The 23,285-nt window shown below is 42.5% G+C and overlaps 1 pseudogene; it reads left to right on the top strand.

Annotated features, from left to right (window-relative positions):
• LOC141022063 (uncharacterized) overlaps positions 1 to 22,909 on the top strand; it is a 44,874-nt pseudogene extending 21,965 nt beyond the window's left edge.
• The last annotated feature ends 376 nt before the right edge of the window (positions 22,910 to 23,285 follow it).

The following is a 23,285-nucleotide window of genomic DNA, read 5'->3' as shown; positions in this document are numbered from 1 at the left end:
TTAGCCCGTTTTCTGAGGTTGCAGCCGCCGGTGTTTTCTAGTAGCACCGAGCCAATAGTTGTGGATGACTGGGTACGCAAGATTGGAAGGGAGTTGACCACCGCAGGTTGCACCGATGCTGAGAAGGTGCGTTTCGCCGCACACCAATTGGATGGACCAGCAGCATCATGGTGGGAGAATTACACAGCCACTTTCCCTATAGCCAATATCACTTGGGATCAGTTTCAGCAAGCTTTCCGCACAGCCCATGTCTCAACTGGAGCTATGAGCATGAAGAAGCGTGAGTTTCGCAACTTGCGCCAGGGAAATCGTACTGTGGCTCAGTATGTAGATGAGTTTAGTAAGCTATCTCGTTATGCCCCTGATGATGTGGCCACAGATGTCGCAAAGCAGGAGAAGTTTATGGAAGGGCTGAATGATGAGATGAGCATGCAGTTGATGGTGGCAACATTTAACAACTACCAGGAGCTGGTAGACAAGGCCCTTATGATGGAAGGGAAGCAGTAGTAGATTGAGAGCTGCAAAAGGAAGTATGGACAAGGGAAGTACAATTCAGGAGCTCAGCAGAAGCCTCGTTTCACCCCGAACTCGGGAGGATTTACCCATAACCATGGAGGCCACACTCACAATGGAGGAAGTACGCATAACCACATTGGCCCCAAGAATGGAAACGGGAATGGAGCAGGCAACAATCAGAACCGCTCTAACCCAGGCACACTCGCCAAGAAGGATCAAAGTCACATTACCTGTTTCAAGTGCGGGAAGACTGGGCACTACGCCAATGATTGTCCGGAATTGAAGAACAGAAATGGCAATGGAAGCGTTGGGAAGAAGCCCAACCCTTTCAACAGGGGACAAGTGAACCACGTGAACGTGGAGGAGGTTGAAGAACAGCCTGATGCAGTTATCGGTAAGTTTCTGGTTAAGTCATTTACTGCCCTTGTTTTATTTGATACTGGTGCATCGCATTCATACATTTCAAGGGGATTTGTGGACAAGTTTAAGTTACCCACCTTAGCCCTTAGGACACCCTTGCTAGTGAGCTCACCCGATGCAGAGTAGATGGCCAGCCGATGGTGTGATCGGTTACCCTTAACCATTGGTAGCCATGTTTTCCCCTCAGACCTAATAATTATGGAGTCACAAGGATTGGATGTGATACTGGGAATGGATTGGTTATCGAAGTATGGAGGAAACATTGACTGTGCTAGTAGGTCTATTCTACTCACCACCCCGGAGGGAAAAAGGATCAAGTATGTATCTAGGCATGCGCCTAGGAGGATTCAAGTGAATTCTCTCACGGGAGTTGTTCAGGAGGAGGTGCCTGTAGTGAAGGATTACCCAGATGTATTTCCAGAGGAGTTACCAGGCATGCCGCCAGATCGAGACATCGAGTTTTTGATAGAACTATTGCCAGGCACCGGACCGATATCGAAGAGACCATACCGGATGCCCGCAAATGATCTAGAGGAGATTAAGAAGCAGATTAAAAAGTTGTTGGAGAAAGGTTACATTAGATGAAGTTCATCACCATGGGGAGCCCCAGTACTTTTGGTTGAGAAGAAGGATGGATCGTTGAGGATGGTTGTTGATTATCGTGCGTTGAATGAAGTGACGATCAAGAACAAGTACCCACTGCCGATGATCAATGATTTGTTCGACCAGCTGCAAGGAGCTAAGTGTTTTCGAAGATCGATCTGCGATCAGGATATCAGCAACTGAAGATTCGAGAAAAGGATATACCTAAAACAGCTTTCACCACGAGTTATGGGTTATATGAGTATACGGTTATGTCTTTTGGACTAACTAATGCCCCTGCCTATTTCATGAGTATGATGAACAAGGTGTTCATGGAGTTCTTGGATAAGTTTGTCGTGGTGTTCATTCATGATATCTTGGTGTACTCGAAGAATGAAGAGGAACACAAGGAGCATTTGCGTTTAGTTCTCGAGAAGCTCAGGGAACATCAGTTATATGCCAAGTTCAGCAAATGTGAGTTCTGGTTGAAGGAAGTTGGATTTCTTGGACATGTTATATCAGGAGAAGGTATAGCAGTGGATCCTACCAAGGTTCAGTCAGTCACTGAGTGGTTGGCACCCACCTTAGTTGGAGAGATCCGCAGTTTTCTTGGACTCGCGGGATACTACCGGAGATTCATTGAGAATTTCTCCAAGATTGCGAAACCTATGACGGCATTGTTGAAGAAGGACACCAAGTTCCATTGGACTGAAGAATGTGAAGAAAGTTTCCAGGAGTTGAAGAAACGTTTGACTATAGCCCCAGTGCTGATTTTGCCTGATATACGCAAGGATTTCCAAGTGTATTGCGACGCCTCTCACTTAGGACTTGGAGGAGTACTTATGCAAGATGGAAGAGTTGTTTCTTATGCCTCAAGACAACTTCGACCGCATGAGTTGAATTATGCCACACATGATTTGGAGTTAGCAGCCGTAGTGCATGCGCTCAAGACCTGGAGGCATTTTCTTATTGGGAACCGTTGCGATGTGTACACGGATCACAAGAGTTTGAAGTACATTTTTACACAGAAGGAGCTGAACCTTAGGCAAAGGAGATGGTTAGAGCTCATAAAGGATTATGATATGAAGTTGCACTATCATCCAGGCAAGGCCAATGTCGTAGCGGATGCTTTGAGCCGGAAAAGTTATGTCAATACCCTCATAAACGGAGGATTGCCAAAGGAGTTAGCAGAAGATCTCAGGGAGCTTTGTTTGGAGATAGTTCCTAGGGGTTTTGTTGCAACATTGGAGGTACAGTCAACATTATTGGGAAAGATTCGAGAAGCTTAGAAGGATGACAAAGAAATTGCTGAAATAAAGGAGAAGATGAGTGAAGGAAAAGCCAAAGGTTTACGTGAGGATGAGCACGACACCTTGTGGTTTGAGGACCGTGTTTATGTGCCCAATAATGCAGAGATGAGGAAGTTAATACTACAGGAAGCCCATGACTCGCCATACTCGATACACCCCGAAAACACCAAGATGTATTTGGATTTGAAGGAGTGTTTCTGGTGGACTGGAATGAAGAAGGATATTGCCGAGTATGTAGCCGTATGTGATGTATGTCAGAGAGTGAAGGCAGAACATCATAAGCCAGCCGGATTACTGCAACCTATGCCGATACCCGAATGGAAGTGGGACAAGCTTGGCATGGATTTTATCACCGGATTACCCAGGACCCGATCGGGATATGATTCTATCTGGGTAGTAGTGGATCGTTTGACCAAAGTAGCCCACTTTATCCCAGTGAAAACCACTTTTACCAGTGCAAAGTTGGCCAAGATATATATGACCAGGATCGTATGTCTGCATGGAGTTCCGAGGACCATCGTATCAGATAGAGGAACACAGTTTACTTCAAAGTTCTGGCACCAGTTACACCAGACTTTGGGTACCAGGCTAGATTTCAGTACAACTTTTCACCCGCAGACAGATGGACAGACCGAGAGAGTCAATCAGATTCTGGAGGACATGTTAAGAGCTTGTGCATTAGATTATGGATCTAGTTGGGATGATAATTTGTCGTACGCAGAGTTCTCATACAACAACAGTTACCAGGCCAGTTTGAAGATGGCACCTTTCGAAGCTTTGTATGGAAGGAGGTGCAGAACACCGTTGATGTGGGATGAAGTAGGAGACCGTCAGTTGTTTGGTCCGGATTTGATTAAAGAGTCAGAAGAGAAGGTTAAGCTGATTCGAGATAGACTGAACGTAGCTCAGTCCAGACAGAAGAGTTATGCATATTCAAAACGCAAGGAGGTGGTCTATGAAATTGGAGACAGAGCATATCTCCGTGTGTCACCACTACGAGGAGTTAAACGTTTTGGAGTTAAGGGAAAGTTAGCCCCGGGATTTGTAGGACCGTACCGTGTTTTGAACGCATGGGAGAGGTTGCCTACAAGTTGGAGTTACCCGAAGGACTGTCAGGAGTTCATGATGTGTTTCACGTTTCCCAGTTGAAGAAGTGCCATGCAGAGATGGCCGGTATTCCTTTGAGAGATACAGTGCCCCTGGAAGCAATTCAGTTGGATAGTGATTTAACTTATGAGGAGAAACCTGTCAAGATTCTCGAGTTTGCCAGCCGAGTTACTCGCAGCAAGGTTATCAAGTTTTGCAAGGTTCAGTGGAGCCACCATACCGAGGAGGAAGCCACTTGGGAACGAGAGGATGATCTACTTAAGGACCACCCACACCTATTTTCTAGCCAACCCGAATCTCGGGGACGAGATTCATCTTAAGGGGGGTAGGTTTGTAACATCCTAAATTTTCAATTTGGAATGTTATACATAGGTCATTCATGCATAACATATTTTATTGCATTTTGTTTCGCGATCCTCGAAATTCTAAGCAACTCAAGGACCCACGGAGAGAGTTGGGGATTTCACGTTTTTCATATTTGAATTTTATCAAATATTGGAACAAGGATCATGTTGGTTTTGATAATTTTTCTCTCCGAAAATATTTCGTATTAAAATATATGAGAGGAGATAATATGACTTCTCCAAAATAAATGAAATATTGGAGGAAAAATATTAAAATCAATAAATAAATTTTATTTGGATTTTTATTGCAATTTTATTTGAATTAGGAAAAATATGTGTTTTTCAAAATTGCATTAGAGGCCCAAATAAATGTTCACTTTGTCCGCAATATTATTAGAGGACCGCGAGAATTTGTTTCAGGATTTTTGGAGTCGGTTTAGTATTTCTTTTAATTGTTTTTCCGTGTCAGGTTTTTTTTTAAAGAGGAGCACCGACTTACCGGGCCGTGTCCGGCTAGGACACTGTGCCCGGGGCCCCTTTAAAGCCCGCCCGAGCCACCGCCTCAGCCCACCCCGCGCCCGCCCCTGAAACCCTAGCCGCCAGCCCTGCCACCCGATCCGCGCCGACGCCGCCGGATCAACCGCCGCCGCCGCGTCGTCGCGCCGCCGCCGGAGCCCACCGACCCCGCCGCCCCGCCGGAGTTGCCCGCTGCCCCGCCGGAGTTCCCGCCGTCGCTGACACGTTCGCCGAGGTAGCCGCCGTTTTTTTAACCGATCAGTTTTATTTCGAAAACCCTAGATTCGTTTTTTTATTTAGATTGGTTCGGTTTTTCCCGGTTTTGTTAAATAGCGGACGTTCGTCCGTACGTTCGTTTTAACAAAACGCTGTTCATCCGTTAGTCACAGACAGCGAACGTTCGTTCGTTAGCCTGTTCTTCCGTTTTCTTTTTCCAGGGTTTTTCCGCGATTATTCTCGATCACGATTTCTGCCCTGATCTTCGTTTTAGTTTATCTTTTCGCTCGTTTATCGGAATCAGGCGATTCAAGCGCCTAGATCTTTGTCTCAAAGCTCTCTTTCTGTTTAACCAACTTGAACAAGATTTTGGTACTGTAAAATTTGACTTTAGTCCAGATTAGTAATCGGATCTTGTTTCTTTCGCAGTTTGAGTTTCGTTGCTCCGTTTGATTTGTTTCTTTTTGCAAACCGGAGCTCTTCAGTTGAACTTTCTGGTTAGATCTTCTTACTTGAGTTTTACCCATGCATCTTTGCTTGATTGCTTATGTATGCTATTGTTTGTTTGCGATAGAATTCCCGGAGTGCGAAGCATGCTACTACGAGTCACTAGGTTTTGCGTATCGTCAGCAAGGCAAGTAACACATTGATCATACTCTTTCATACCCAGTTTTTATGCATTAGTTACAATCCTCAAACACTGCATGATTAGGATGTGATTAACTTGTGGGTATTGGGAACAAGATGATGAGGTAGAACCTGTTACCTTTTATTATCAAACCCTTGGGAGTTACTTCAACGTTATGCTTATATTGCCATGCTATGCTCGTAGACGTGGATTGGGTTTGAGTGAATCCATGACAGATGTGAGATTATTAATTAATGGTTCAATTTAAGGTGGCAACTTTAATACACATCTGGGTGGATTGTTGGTTTTGGGCACCTGGGGTTATACCAGTGTTGTCCTAGGAGATCCCGGGGTACCCGTGTGATTCTCCTATGGTCCGCCACCCAGGCTCAAAGGGATCATAAGATTGTTCATGCTAGAAACTTCCGTGTGCAGCCACAAGCCATTATGGGCTCTGGCACAGTTGAGTATGTTGCGTGACCTCTTCCAGTGGTAGGCTAGCAGATGTAGGGGATGTAGGTTGGTACTGTCTACCCGGGGTTAGAGTTAATGCTTCTGAAAGACTGTGTCTCGGTCATCCGTTTCTCAAACACCATGTAGTGCAAGAAATCAAACGGAGGAGATCGAGTCTTATGGGGAAAAGTGCGCAAACCTCTGCAGAGTGTACAAACTAATCATGGTTAGCCGTGTCCCCGGTCATGGACATCTTGAGTATCTGGTACTTGAATTATTGATTTGATCCCGTCACTCTAAATTAATTTGTTGGGTTGATAATTATTTTCTAATTGGGATTGAGATGGGGGTACCATTCTCAATGTTTCAACCACCATGATAGTTAAATAAAATATATTCCTTTGTTGTAGGGGAAAATTGGCTTTTCGCAAAACAATATAACCTTAGAGCCTCCACCAGCCATATATGCATGTAGTGATAGCTTTTATCTGTTCATTGCTCTACTGTGTTATATTGCCAACATATTCCATGTGCTGGCCTGTTTTTGGGCTGCAATGTATCATGTTGCAGACTTTTCAGACGACGAGTAAGATGCCATAGGTCTTTGTCATGCACTCAGCTATGCCGTTGGAGTTGATGGTCTCACTTTATCTTCCAAGCCTTCCGCTGTTATCATTTTTAGATAGCCTTAAGCCATATTTATTGTGATGAGTTCTCTTTTGAGACATTCAATGTAATAAGTGTGTGATTGCTTCTCTGTTATAAATCCTTCGAATACTGTGTGTGTCAGAATTACCGATCTAGGGATGACACTGAACACAGAGATTTCACCGTGTGAGGTCGGATCGCTACAAAGACCATGCGGTGTCTTATGTCAACGATAGGCAGAAAGATGATCTTTGGACCGTGCTGAAGGCAAATTTCACCCTACCGCCAGAGGAGGATCCGAGAAGCCAGCTATTATAGAGCCGTTGGTCATGGCTCATGCTCTTAAGAAGATGGCAGATCTATTCAGGAGGTGGAAGAATGAGCTGAAAACATCATTTGTCGACAAAGAAAAGACTCCAGAATTCACCGGTCGGTTTGAGAAGACCAGAGATCACTGGGACGCATTTGTGGCCCACAAGACATCGGACAAGAGTAAGAAGATGTCAGCGACAAACAAGAAAAATGATGCGAAGAAGGAGCATCACCATTGCACGGGGTCAGGTGGCTACCTCAAAGCCCGGCCGTTGTGGGAGAAGGCTAAGAATGACCTGCTTGATAAAGGGGTCGAACCAAAGACATTGAACTGGCCAGACCGTTCAAGGACTTGGTTCTTCGGGGTTGGGGGAACCCTGGACCCTGAATCAGGGAAGTGCGTTTGGACGAACGAGCAACTGCGAATACCCGTCACGAAGCTTCATGAGTATATCGCCACAGCGCAGGAAGGGACGTTCGTTCCCGACAGAGAGAACGACGAGCTCACAATGGCCATCGGGAATCCTGAGCACCCTGGACGGACACGAGGCACGCCAGGCTCCGTTTCGTGGAAGGCTGGGTTTCCCGACGTAGGCGGTTACAAACGCCGGGAGAGGAAGAAGAAAGTGGGTGGAGCAGACCCAACTGCAGGCGCTGCACGCAAGGGTACAAGCGCTAGAGGAACGAGAAGCAGTTCACAGCGAGTGACCTGCCGAAGCTACTCCCAAAGCTACCCCGCCATCTCAGCGGAGAAGCAGCGTGGCTTCCATCGAGCTGCTTCAGGAGCCTGTCTTCACGGCTCCTGCTAGCTACTCCGTGGATGCTATCACGGAGTCTCAACATTGCCACCTTATGACGCAATGGCAGAACATCAAAGTCAAGGCGGCTGTCGGCTCTGTTGCACCTCCTGAACCCGGCGCAACTTTTCACTGCCGTCCAATTCCAGAAGGATATGCTGCTGTGATGGTGGACGAAATAACGGAGGGATTTGAGGAGCTCGAGCTTGACCACCCTACCGGTGAAGGAGAGACTCGGCTGGGTTCTGCTCTGAAGACTCCATGTCTATGGCGGAAGGAGCTCATCAACCTCCCGAAGTGGACGCCTCCGCCTCCTCCTCCTCCGGCGAGTCAGGGCACTCCGCCTCCTCCTCTGGCGAGTGATCAGGGCACTCCGCCTCCTTCTCAGGCGCGTGGCGGCACTCTGCCTCCTTTTCCGCCTGCGCCGGCGCGTCCAAGCAGCCAGCCTCCTCCTTCTCCGCCTCGTCAGCAAGGGCGGAAGAGAGCCACCGCTGCTCCGGCGCGTCGTAGTTCTTCTTCTCCGCCTCGTAAGGAAGGAAAGAAGACAGCCGCAGCCGCTTCATCTGCTCCGGCGTCTAGCAGTACAGCCAGAGGCGGGAGGCAATACAGATTCGGTCCATCTCTCAAGCCTCTAGAGAAGTTACCATACGAGATGACCATGGAGGAAAACGCGAAGATCGTGGAAGCCGAAGTGAGGGACTTCTTTGAAACGGTGAAAGCAAAGAAACATCCACCTCCGGAGGAGAAGATAGATCCGGTGAAAGCAAAGCGCACTATCGATGCCCTGAAGAAACCACCACCGTCTCCACCGAAAACCAACTATGAGCGCATTATTGAAAGGTTATATATCAAAGCGGAGCGGTCGGGAAGTACTTGCAGTCATCGAAGGTTAGAAGAACGAAGAAGTGGGAAAAAAATCCCCAGCTCGGCGAACAAGCGAACCAATCGTGGCCCCCGCTCAAGGTGTCTAGCGATATCGTCGCTAATCATCCGGGGATCTTGCCCGGTACCAATCCTGCAGATTACATGCACGACGACGATTCACATTTTGAAATAATGGAGGTGGACGAATTCAGATACCAGTACGGGAAGTCTCTCGTCAAAGATGGAAGTCCTGCTCTAACAACAATGATGCAAAGATTCCATGATTGGTACATGAAAACCTGCAGAGAGTCTGGGGGGAAGGATACTTTAACGCTGAGAGTTAAAGAGGAGCACGACCTCATTGGAATTGATCTGTTGTCTGTTCCATTTGAGGAGTTCTTCCAGTTTTTCAATCAAAAGGCCCTCGATAAATTAACGGTCACTTGCTACTGTCTGTAAGTATTACTTCTGTCATTAAGTCTCTATATATAGCTCAACTCTTTCATTGCATGTATATATAATTATCCCCACTATATTATGCAGATTGAAGATCGTCGAATGCAGAAAAGCAGAAATCTATGATATTGGGTTCATTAGCACAAATCTCATAGATGAATTTACGGTTAAATTTCAACCCAAAGAAACCGAGGCCAACTTGCTACGATCGTTGCTCATAAATCAAAACAAAGATAAAATACTCTTTCCTTACAACTTCAAGTGAGTGTTACTGTCTTTTGCATATTCGGATTCCCTTATTACTCGAGGTGATAGTAATGTAATTGATGAGTTATGCATGCGTGCGCAGGTTCCACTATATTCTCCTAGAGATTAAGCTTGAGCAGGGACTAGTAACCGTCTTAGACTCGAGACGAAAATATCCCGAGGACTATGCCGACATGTCTAAAATTCTCGAGAAGTAAGTTCAATCGATCATTATCGCACCATATCGGCAACTTTGTTCATTTTCTGATATCAAGTAATTGTTTTCTTTGTCTCGCGGGGTTTGGAAAGACTTCATCGCACAAGTTCCGGGCCGGGGGAGCTACGATTTAAATACCCGAAAGTAAGTACTACTAGCTAGCTACTTTCATCAATACCATTTATAATGCTTCATTATCAGTTTGATTGACCTCTATTTCTCATAAAGTGCTGAGCAATAAGCAGAATGATTACTGTGGATACTACGTCTGCGAGTTCATCTACAACGCGACGGCCAAGAATAAGCGGGGCTACTCTAAAAGACAATATGAAGTGCGTAAGCAATAATATTCACAATTTTATTTTATTACCATCATTTGTGTTGAGTTTCATTCATATATATATATTTATTGACCCCATTCTTCAAATTAGATGTGGCAGATGCGGAATGAACTCCCACCACAAGATCGCATCGAGCAATTCAAGAGGAATTGGCGGAATTCTTTCTTGATCACGTCATCAATAAAGCCAGAGAATACCATGTGGAACTTGAGTTCATATGTTAGGGTAGTAAGAGATCTTACATTTTGATATATATGTAGCCGGTAGCGTCGGATAGATATACGAAAACTTGTTGTTCGACCAATCTCTTGGAGAAGGAGAGGTCGATCACTTCTCTCTGTATATGTTCATGACGATCTTCTGTACTTAATGGTTCCCTTCATTTGCTTACTAGCTAGCGTGTCGAGTCCTTTCTATGCGTATAGTACGTAGCGTCGACCAAGCACGGAGATAAGAGAGGACACTTCTCTTTATTGTCTAGCTAACACAATATATGAAACCCCTAAATTAACCCTACAAAACCCCCAGCCCCCCCCCCCTCCTTCGAAAAAAAAACAAAAACCCTACCCCTGAACTGCTGACGCGTGGATCCCTTTTAGTCCCGGTTGGTGCTACCAACCGGGACAAAAGACCCTCCTGCCTGGGCAAGCCACAGTGGCCACGTGGAGCCCCATCTATCCCGGTTGGTATAAGAACCGGGACTAAAGGTACTGGGCTTTAGTACCGACCCTTTAATCCCGGTTCCCGAACCAGGACAAATGAGTCTTATAAACCGGAACAAATGAGCTTTTTTCTACTGGTGTCATCCCAAGCTCGTGTGAGCTCGATTTGAGAACACTTTCGCTACACGTGCTACCCCCATCGGGACTACCACCGGAATCATGCACAGACAGATCTGTACGTGTTACAGCCGAAACATCGGAATCCTTAAATGCTAGTAGCAGCTAGTTAATACTATATACTTTGCAAGTCAACTGTCGGCGTGAGCTTTATGCATCTATAGTTGTTTGCAAGTTGCAACCTTTGGGTCAACCGATCAACCCCTGCAGCAGCCAGATGCCGGCTGACTAGATTAGGTTGTTTAATCTATAGTACTTTTACCAATACATTGTTCTGATCTCAAAATATGCTGGGTACTCGTTCTGACCTCAAATATGATGGGGAATCAACTTGTTGAAGTAACCCCGGTTTACTTAATTTGGTCTACTCTGTCACACGCATCGATCGAGCATACTCCAATTACTGCATGTGCTTTCACACGCCACTACATGTCTGTGCAACCGAATCAGCTCGTGAAAGCATTTATGAATTTGCGGCGAGGTCGCCGCCCCAGTTGGTGCCGTCCCCGGCGGCGATGGACTCTTTTTTAACATTTCGGTCGAGTCCTGCAGGAAGAACACCGCCGACCGCCGCACTGCGCTGGCACCGATGAGCGAGGACGTGCCGACGCCTTTCATGGCCGGCGGCAACTCACCATGGTAGGTAGGGAAATTGGCCTGTGTAAAACTTTTAATTAGAAACACTGTTTTAAATAGCCCGCTATAGGCTATAGCACGCTATAGCATTTACAGAAGGTCTTGCACTAAGAGACTTTGATCCAAACAAATGAACAAACATTTTAAATAGCTCGCTATAGCTTCGCTATAGCACACTATAGCATTTAGAAAAGGTCCGCCGCTAAGAAGCTTAGCGCGCTATTTAAAACTATGATTAGAAATATGAACTGTGTATTTGATTGTGATTTAAGCCGATGGCAAGGGTAAATTATCTATACTTATAAAGCCTAAGGTTCTTTTTCTGGATATAAAGGTGTTTTTGATCGATCCATCATGAGCCAGATGACAAGGGTAAATTGTCTATATTCGAACAATTAGTATGTGTCTGCTTTCCAACCCCTAGGCGGCGACCGTGGCGAGTGCGATGCGTGCCGGTTCACGCGAACGCCGCGGCTCTGCAAGGAGCTTGAGATCCGCCGCCCCTTCTTCCGTAAGAGTATATGCGAACTCCACGGCCACTCCAGAATCGGTGCGTGGTCGCGTGGAGGAAGCATCGCAAGGGATTGGAGTTGCCAACAACGCCGGCCTCGTCTACGGCGACGGACGCCTCCTGGCCATGTCCCCTAACCACGTCCGTGCGGCAACCACGGCACGGTCTCCGTCCGCTGCAACTTCCACGGGCAGCTCCAACGCTCCAGTATCATGCAAAAATCACAAGCTCGGATCGGGCGGACGGAGTTTATATATGTAATGAAAGAAGGTAAATAAGGGGGATTGATTGATTCAACACAAACAAAGATACCTCAACAAAAGGAACAATAAGGAAAGAAACAATACGATTACAAACCCTATAACACGCATACACGCGCGAGGGATGCCATTTTGCCTCACACCAATCAGCACGCATACACGCGCGAGGGATGCTTGGCTGAAATGGAAGGCTGAAAGGAAAGAAGAGGAAAATGGTGGTAAACGGCGCCATCGAAGATGCATGCAGGCATGCTTCAGGGCCGTCTACCGCACTCGTGAAAGCAACCATCCAAGCATTTTTGCGAGCACGTGCTTTGTAGCATGGGGCAGCCAGCGCAGGAATGCTCAGCGCTGGAATATTCAGTGCACCTGGGAGCACAAGCCGGATTGAGTTCGTCAGCGCAGTGAGCGCAGCCGGACGCCGTCGCCTGCTGGCTCAAGCTGAGCCCGAATAGCACAAGGACGCAGACCATGGCAAGCATCTTCAAAGGGGAAGGTGGAGCCATTGATTCTTTGGAAAGAGCAGAGGATGGTTGCAAATCAACACGAATGGGGAACCTGTCTGTTGCTCGGTTATTTATAGCCGAAAGAGTATAGGGAGTTCTGGATCGAGATCTACTGTACTCCTGCGCTCTCTCTCTCTCTCTCTCTCTCTCTCTCTCTCTCCTTTTCTGCAGTTAAGGAGACCTGCTGCAACTACTAGTTTGCTGGACAAGTGGCATTAGCCACGGAGCATAATTTGCAAGTTATAAGCGGATTCAATAAATAGGAAGAAAGATGAAGAAGTGAAAAAAATAATACTAATCTAATTAATCGCCTATCTTATTATGCGAGTGATTATAAATAATGACTTTAGATGATATCGCAACGTCGTGTTATCAACAACTTCAACTATGTTATTATCTATTTTCAATTTCTAAGGCAGATGGACCTGTGGTGATAATCATATATAGCCCGCGTCTGGCTTAGGGAATAGTACCATATTTTCAGGGGGTAACTATTGATGATACCACCATCAGAGCATGGTTAATAGTATAGCCACGTGCTGGTTTATATGGTATCGCCATGTCATATATAATCATCATTTATAGTCACTCATATAATAAGGTTAGCTATAAGATTGGCTATAAGAGTACTAATTTTTTTCACCTTCCTTTTTCTTCATATTTATTACAATTGCCTAGGAGTACGGATATAGATAGGCTCTTACATGAGAGCTCACTCTCACTATTTTCAAGAATGTTGAACGGGACCATGGTTCACCCGAACCTACACTCAACACCATTGATCTCTCGACATCACTCATGGGGATCTGTGCATAGTGTATTAAACAATGCATGGCGCCAACTGTTTGGGAAAGATGGTGGGAGTAGTCATGCATGAGCCAAGTAGTTTAGTGATGATTATGAGCCCCTACCCTGCTAAATAACCCTATATGATGATCACATCATAGGCAATAAAATAGTGATGTTGCATTGGACACCTCGAATGAGGGCCACGCACAAAACACTGTTTACTTTTTTATTGCCTTGGTATGGGTAACAACTCTCAGCCCAAGACATGCATGGAGTTGAGAGATTAAATTCAGCATGTAGTATTTGCATTTGGTACCGTACTAAAAAGATATGCTAAACCTTAATATTTCCTTGCTGGCGCATGTGGTTCTATTCATGGGCATGAAAAATGTATCTTTATTCTTCACTACAGAGCATTGTATACATTATAGGCTAAGGGATGGTGATCTCTAATTTTGCAAATTCAGCTGAGCCTGACAATGAGTTTACAGCAATAGAGCTGATAATTTTTTTTAAATGTCAAAAAATTCCAAACAAAATCTTGGCGTGTACATCTCGACATTGTGCATGCTCACAAAGTCGTTTCATGAAAAACGGACAACTTATGTGTCGCGTGTGAAAAAGTCAAAATCCGGTGTTAAAAAATGCTTTTCACAACACATCCTTTTGTCCTTTTTACACATGCCACAAAAAATGTCGGTTTTCTCCGAAACTTGACGTGCGCACATATAATGTCAAAATGTATACGTCCAATTTTTGTTTGAAATTTTTTCACACTTCGAAATATTTTTTCGCGTGCAGGAGCGCGCGCTCCCGTGAGCACCAACGGATTTCCGCTCGGTCTATTCTTTATATTCTGAAGATGATCCATACATTTTTTTTCTTTCTAAATGAATGACACATCATATCTACACGTATCATTGGCGTTTTTTAGCTGGTCTGAATTTACCGATAAGTAAATATTGCCCGCAAAAGAAAGATAAGAAAATATAACTGGCAAAAATATCTAATGCCTCACAGTAATGACAAGTTTTTTATTCCTTAGGCGTGACACAAAAGCTATAGTGTGCCTAGTGATACGTGCTAGCCCAGGCCTAGGGGGAAGTGCTTAACGTGGACTTAAAATTGTTTAAGACTTAACCAAAATATTTGAATCCAAAAGGGACACGGATCCACATGCATGCAGAGGGCTCGTGAATCGGACGGCGTGGACCATAGGTTCGGCTGAACCATGGTCCAGAATCGCGCCTCTCCACTATTTTTCCATGTCTCTCTTCTCCACATAGGCAAAAGTGCCATCTAAGCGGGCTATAAGCTCATTATTGTACTTGTTGTAATCTCTGCTCCTAAAGGGGGAGTCCGTACGTCGTTTCGTTGGCACTCAATCATTGATGCAAACAAGAAAATGGAAACCAAGCACCCAATCAATTTGGGAATTAAATCATTAATGCAATTAATTACCAGAAAATTAATTCACCCAATGAATTAATTTCATTTAAGTAGGGATTCATTTCGCGCCAAATCGATAATGAAATCAAACAATTAATGTACATAATTAATGAGTCAGGCACTTAATTAGGGATGCATATAATTAATAGTAAAAAGTTTCTTCAACTGTATCTCTACTATAAAAAAGGAGTTGAGGATTGAGAGGCATAATTGAATTAAGAGTTTAGACCAGAGATGTTTCCTAAAGTATATGCATTGTAACCCGTAGCAACGGACACGCCTTATACTAGTACTACTAGTAGTAGTAGACAAATGGCATTCATGGCATTAACTACTCTAAGTATTGAATGTTGAAAAAGGCTCCCGGGGACCGCTAGGGATCAACTTTGTGTCATACCAATATCTAGCCGCGGGATGAAATCTCTTAGAGCATGGCTAATAATATAGCTAACTGCTGGCTATATAGACATGACATGCCATCAAGAGTTAGCAACATTAATTACTCATACAATAGAGTTGGTTGTCCACAACTTTTTTCACTTTCTCTCTATCTCTTTCTTCTCATTAAATAATTTTACCTAGGAGCAGACGTATAGGCTGGCTCTTGCATGAGAGCCCATTCCTTCACTTTTTCCTTGTCTTTCTCCTCCACATAGGTAAAAGTGCCATGTAAATGGGCTTATAGACCACTACTGTACTTGCTCCGGATGAGTAGGCTAGTCGCCATGCACCTTTCACGGACAGTTTCCAAAACTAAAACCTCAAAAGTTGATTGTGTGGGATTTGCCAATAAGTACTCCGGATATTTAGGAAGTCAATTCAACCTTTTCCACATATTTAGCAAACTAATTTCAAATTGTAAGGAGAGTAATAACCCTAGGAATTTGGCATTATACGGCATATAGTTTGCTGCCTTAAAAGAAAGTTTTTTTTACAGTGAAAATAGCAGGAAAGGCTCCAACTGCATGTATATTAAAGGGGCAAAGATGTTACATAGAGGGAGAGAGGGGTGATGGGAGTGCAGGTCAGTCACACTATAAGGTCTATTTATGTGATGGTGGCAACAAAAGCAGTAATAAATTGCTTCTTATTAGGGGGTACCCTAAAGCTCAAGTTAGCAAAATCAGTCTTGAATCTTTGCTTCTAGGATGAAATTGAAGGGGCCACATTCCTCAAGTAGTAGTTGTTGTGTTCCTTCCATAGGCTCCATGCACCTACCAGGTAGATATACATAATCATCTTTCGGGGATGCAACATCTTCATCTGTTTGATGAGCTCAAGTCTGTTATCATGCGAGGTCCACTGAATATTTAGGATCCTCCAACATTCCTTGTTGAAGTTGTAGTGGGAAAACAAGTGCTCCACCGTTTCCTCGACATGTTCACCACAAAGCAAGCAGTCTGTACTTATGTGTGTGTTCAGTAGATGGAGAAGGAGAACGCCCGACAAGCCACCCTGGTGGATAAAGGAAGAAGGCAATGCGGGAGGAAGAACGACCACCGAGAGTAATGGCGGCGCCGCGTGCTGTCCATGAGGACAATGAGTAGAGGGGTCGTGGTCGACGTCGTCCAGGGCAGAATCGAGTGTGTCTGCAGCACCGAGTCGAGGGATGGGGCACGGCGGCGCACGGTGCTGGCGGGATGGGACGGCGCATGGGCACATGGGAAAGGATGATCACAGGCTAGCAGGGTGGGGAGGGGCACGGGCCGGCGGCGTGGGGAGGCGCGAAGGGGGGTGGTGGGGTGGGGCGGCGCGCGAGGCAGGCGTGATGGGGCGGCGCCGGCAGTGGTTTCTTCTGGACTAGAATTATGTATGTATGTATGTATGTATGTATGTATGTATGTATGTATGTATGTATGTATGTATGTATGTATGTATGTACAATAAACGAATAGAAACAAAAGTAGAAAAAAAGACAAACAAAAAGGCAAAAAACCTGAACAAACTGACAAACAAGGGAAACTAACTACCGGGCTAGCTCACTACACGGTCGCTTGAGGCCAGGCGGGTTATTGTCGCGCTACAAACGAGACATAGCCGCACCCGTATTCTCCTGGCCAGATAGCATGTACTGCTTCGAAGGTTTTCCTTTTCTAGCCTTTATTTACATTTTAAAATGTTCAAAATATACTTATGAAAAAAATATTTTACTTATATTTTGAAAATGTTCATTGTGCATTAGAAAATATGTTCATAAAAATGTTCATACCATTTAAACAAATGTTACTCACATTTAAAAATGTTCACAAGTTGAAATGTACTTTCATGAAATTTTCAAAAAAAAAGTAGAAATGTAAAAACTTGTTCATGCAAGTTTAAAAAGATGTTCTTCCCATTAAATAAAAAGTTCACGAAATATAACAATTTGTTTGCCCAATTTTTTAAATGGTCACCATGTATTAAAAAATCTTTACCATCTATTTAATTGTTTTAAAATAGGTAACGAAAAAAATGTTCAGAGTGTATTTGGAAAATAATCAATGTGCATCTGAAAAATGTTTGACCTGTGTTAAAAAAATGTTCATCGTCAATTTGAAAATTGGAGAAAGAATACTAAAAGGTAAAAAAAGTAAGAAGTTAATAAAAAGAAAATATAAAAGAAACCATAAAACTAGTAGAGAAAACCACAAAAAAATGAGAAGAATGGATGAAACCTTCCGAAACAACATAGAGGGTTCCAAACCCATTTAAAAAACTAGTGAATGAACAAAGAAAATACCACACGAAAGCTTCCTAAGACCGAATGGAAGCTTGTGAAAACCGCTCCGAGAAAGGTTACAAAAGCGCACATTATTGTGCCGAGCGGAAATCCCTATGTGATGCATTTTGCGTCGCACACCCCTTCAACCGTATGTGGCCTGGCCTGTTTCGTTGTATCTCTTCTTCCTTCCTGTTTCTTCCCGTTTCTTCCGACGCCTTCCTCTCCCTCTTTCGTAGCCCCTTCCTTGTGCGATGGATCCTCTCGATCCAACTGGTTCTTCCTCTCAATTTTTTCCTCTTCTCATTCATTCTTGTCGCAGTAGTAGGCTCTGGTTCTTCTTCCTCCCCCCCCCTTTATGAAAGTCTTGGTTTTGGTAGTTAGGGATTCCTGATTTGTTTTAATTTTTTGGCAGACGGTAGGTGATCTGGTTTGTGTGTGCGGTAATTCCTTCCTTGTTCATGCATCTGGAGGTGGTGGTGCTCTGGTTCTTCCTCTTCTCATGCCTTTTTTGCAAGTCTATCATTTTCGTACTTAGGTAGGAAAAGCAATTAAGTTTGTGATTCCTGCTTCAAGATTCATCCGATTTATATTAACCCCGTTTGGTTGAGGAATATCAGATCGTGATTGACATAACAAAAGTTGAATGTTTTTTTGTTTGTGCTTGCAGGTTTGGCTGAGAAGTATCAGATTGCGGTTGTTCTGCAGGGTTGAAGGTAAATCATTACAGGAAGCACGAGCTCAACTGTTCTTTGTGCCGCTACTTGATAGTTTTCTTCATAACCCTTGTGTGGATATGTTATAAGATATTTTTGGACAAGGGCTATAGTAGTAAACAAGCATGTCCCTACATTTTTTGTAGATACTCTTTTAAATTTCCCATGTATTTACTTATGCACAGGTGTTAGTATTGGTATTGTTGTAGTTGTCCTCTAGCTTAGAAGTAGAACTTGTGAATTTGATGTGTTTATGCATTGGAGGATCTTGTGTGGTACTGTACTTCTTTTTTATATCCACATTTCTGGAGCTCACTAGTTTTTTTGGTCACAGGCTAGAGGTTGAACTTGAAGTGATTTTAGGTGTGGTGATTGTAGTTTTGATACTTGACAAAATCCAAGCATAGTATATGTACGGTTGTAGTGTTTTTGTGTCATTACCTGTAAGACGTGGTTTATATGTGATGGAACCTGAATTTGATCTGTTATCAGTAGGGTTAGGAGTCAATCTATTTTTGAATGTCTGGTGTTTTCATAACGCTAAAGTAGTAATATAAACGATCTTATATTTATTTAGAGAGTGAGTACCTTTCTTTGAAATTAATACAAGTATTTTTGAAAACTAAGAACAATATTCTAATTGAACATATTCTAATTCCAAGAGCATTATTCAAATTGAACAACTTTTTTTGAAAGCCAAGATTGTTTTTTTGAATTGAGGAACAATTTTTTGACTTGTGATAATATTAATTTTATTAAATAATATTTCTTGTATTTAAACGAAAACTTAATCTGAGTTTAACGCACATTTAAGAAAAATCAATAACATGTTTCATATATGCTAAGACATTTTTTCATTTGTGGAACAGTTTTTGAGTTCCAAGACCATTATTTCAATTGGAGAACATTTTTAATTAAGGAACACTTTATTTTTTATTTTTTATTCAAAGAACAATATTCGAATATGAGATAACATTATTTTAAAAATGGTAATAAAAAATTTCGATTAAGGAAAACTAGACTTTTGGGAACATTATTTCAAACAGAGAACATTTTTTTTGTTTTTACAAGAACATTATTATGAGCTTACACACATCTTTAAAAATGTCAAGAATATTATTTAAATTCAAATAACAAATTTTGGAATTCCAAGAACATTATTCCAACTGACGAAAAATTTCTAAATAATAAGAACAATTTTTACAATCCATAGAACTTTATTGCAATCTAAGATCATCTTTTTGTCTACCACGCTAAGAATTATTTTTTAATTGAGGAACAAATTTTGACCTTCGGGAATATTATTTTAATTAAATATCATTTTTTGTATTTTTTCAATAACATAATTCCTATTGATGAACAATTTAAATAAATATCGAGAACATTATTTCAATCAAAGAACAAATTTGTAGTTCCAAGAACATTATTCTTATTGAGGAACAATTTTTGTCTTCCAAGAAAAATATTTTTATGAAAAACCATTTTTATGGTTCTACCAGATCTCTATTTGAATTGGCACACATTTGTAGAAATATCTAGATCATTGTTGGTATCAAATAACAAAATTTTGGATTCTGAGAACATTATTCGAATTGAAGAACTGTTTTGAACGTAACTTTTTTATGAAATGAGGAACAATTTTTGACTTCCAAACAAGTTCACTTTAATTAAAGGACATTTCTTGGCTTTTTAGAAAAACTTATGTCGAGTTTGATGCCAATTTTAAAAAAATATTCAAAAACACTATTTCAGAAAAAAGAACAAATTTTGTAAATCTAAGAACATTATAATAATTGAGGAACTATTTCTTTGAATGGTAAGACATTTTTTTAAATGTTGGAACAAATTTTAACTTCCAAGTCCATTATTTTAGTTAAAGAACTATTTTTGCAAACATATTTTTCAATGGTAAGAACATTTTTTAACTGAGGAACAAATTTTGACCTCGTGGAACATTATTTTAATTAAATAACAAATGTTGGATTTTCTGAGAAATTAATTTCTATTGACGAATTTTAAAAAAAGAATCGAGAACACTATTTCAATCAAAGAACAATATTTGTAATTCCAAGAACATTATTCGAATTGAGGGACCTTTTTTGAATGTTGAGGACATTATGTTTATTGAAGGACAATTTTTCTTTGTCTTAGTTTGAAGATATGTCCCACATTTCAAAAATGCCAACATACTTCTTCTTCATCTACATCACACAAACAAAGTAGAAATCGGTGGCAGTTGCAATGTGGCATGGACTGAATGGACAAACAATCAGAATTTAGATAAACAAAGTAGCAATCAGTGGCATGGACTGATGGACAATTGTACAGACAATTACAATTTATACAAGAACAAATCAACAAAGTAGCAATAAATTCGTGGCAGATCAGTGGCTTCTAGCAGTGGAAATTTATCAAAAAAAGCTTCGGATTTGTTTAAAAAATAGAGGAAATTTACGTTGGTAACTTGTAGATGGATGCAATACTGGATGGATTGGGTGGCTTCTCCTTCTAGCCTGTCGGCTGGTGGACTGAAGCGGCGACTACCGACGGTGACGGAGGCCGGAGGAAACCCGCAACAGCGTTGCCCCGCACGGACCACAGCCACTGAGGCCGGAGGCGGAGGGCAAGGAGAGGGCCAGAGGAGAGGAGAGGAGAGGGAGACGACCAGAGGGGCAGAGGGCCCACCTCGTCCACGGGACCTCGCTTGCTGGCGCCGGCGCCGGCGCCGTCAACGGTCAACTAGGTTTGGGGATTTACATCGAGAGAGGAAGAGTGGGAGACAGAGACCTGCTCTGTTGCGTTGTTGTCGTCTCGTGTGTGGCTGGATGGGCACTGGATGGGCTGCTCTAGTGGGCTTCGGTGTATAACATGTATACTCGATTTTTTTGGGCCAGATTCTTTGGTATTCCATGGAATGCCCAGGAATACCCCTGGGCCGCCACTGAAGGAAGCAAGCGTTCGATTAGGATGCTCCACTTGTCCCACCTTGCTGCTCACAGATATCCGATCCCCCATTGTCCGGCTGACAATTGACTTTTTGAGAAAATGTGTTCTTTTAAGAAATATCAACAATTCCAAAATTATGTTCACGAATTCTAAAAAAAAACTTTTTCACAAACAATTCACGAAGTCAAAAAAGTTAATGAGTTAAAAAAAAGTTCGTGGATTTGAAAAAAATTCATGGATTCAAAAAAAGTTCACGGATTTGAAAACACTCATGAAATCGAAAAAGTTCATGGGTTCAATTTTTTTTATGAATTTCTAAAAAAACATACATTTATAAAAACACGAATTTGAAAAAAGTTCACAAATTGAAGGAAAAAAGTTTACAAGAAAAATATCATGAATTGAATAAAAAATAAAATTTTGAAAAGGTTCACGGATTTCAAAAATGAAAAATGAAAGGAAGAAAGAAAAAGAAAACAAAAAATCATAATTAAAACCGTCCAGAAATAGACAAAAAAGAGAGAAAAAAACCAGAAGCTTCCCAAAACAGACTGGAAGATTCCCAAAACCGGCTGGGTTCACTTCCAAAAAATTGAAACAGCCTCTCCTACCAAATGTGCGGTCGGAGACTGGAAAAAATAAGTAGAATGGGCCGAGCCAAAGTGTCGGAGGGGGTGTGCGCCTGTTTGTGGGATGTACTCTAAACGGCGCTGCGGGCGCCAAATAGGCTAGGCCATATAAGGTGGCTTCAGGTATTTGTCGCTTAGAGGTCCTATTCATTGCTCTTTGTGATGTTCTACCTAGAAATCACATACAAAGCTCATTGGCCGGTGGCCAAATTTTTGCGCAGCAGCTCCTGATTTTCTTACTTTTATTTCTTTCTTCCGTATTTTCATCTACCACATGGAGTAATGTTCAGGAATTTCATAAAAAAATTTGAAACATGTTTGTGTTTTTAATGTCCACAATGTTAGAATTTTTTAAACATGTTCATGATTTTAGAAAATGTTAGTATATTTGTATAGTTCTAAGATTATTTTATAAAAAAATTAAATTATTATTTCTACATAATATGTTCCCCTTTGAGAGGTTCATGGGAGTCTTAAAGAAATATGTCCATAACCATGCTAGGCCAGAAGGAAGCATATCCAAGGGCTATGGAACTGAGGAGGTTATTGAGTTTTGTGTTGACTTTATTCCTGGCCTTAAGCCAATTGGTGTTTCTTAATCGCTGCATGAGGGGAGACTGGGTGGAAAAGACACGCTAGGAAAGAAAGCAGTAATAAGTATGGACGGGTATTCTTTCACTCAAGCAACTACACAGTTCTACAAAATTCCATCTTGGTGTCTCCGTATATCGAGGAACACATGGATATTGTACGCTCCAAGAACCCGGAGCAGTCTGACTCCTGGATTAAACATACACACATGGAGACTTTCAGCGGTTGGTTGCAAACACATCTCATGAATAACACCACTGTTGGAGATGAGTTATACTTGTTGGCCAAGTCACCATCTTCGACTAAATTGACTTTCAAAGGGTATGAGATAAATGGAAATACATTTTAGATGATCGTCCAAGATAAAAGGAGCACCAACCAAACCAGTGGTGTCCGCTTTGATGCAACAAACAATAGGAAAAAAGACACATATTATGGTTACATAGAGGAGATATGGGAACTTGACTATGGACCTTCTTTTAAGGTCCCTTTGTTTCGGTGCAAATGGGTCAATCTGACAGGAGGCGGGGTAAAGGTAGACCCGCAGTACGTAATGACAACAGTGGATCTCAACAATCTTGGGTACATAGACGAACCATTCGTCCTAGCCAGTGATGTGGCTCAAGTTTTCTATGTGAAGGACATGTCTACCAAACCGAGAAAAAGATAAGATAAGGAAGTGAATACATCATACGATGAGCCAAAGCGCCACATAGTTCTTTCAGGGGAAAGAAACATCGTG

Source organism: Aegilops tauschii, chromosome 4 (assembly GCF_002575655.3).
Source record: "Aegilops tauschii subsp. strangulata cultivar AL8/78 chromosome 4, Aet v6.0, whole genome shotgun sequence".
Lineage (NCBI taxonomy): Eukaryota > Viridiplantae > Streptophyta > Magnoliopsida > Poales > Poaceae > Aegilops > Aegilops tauschii.
Note: the sequence above shows the minus strand (reverse complement) of the source record. Positions and strands in the feature narration are given on the sequence as shown.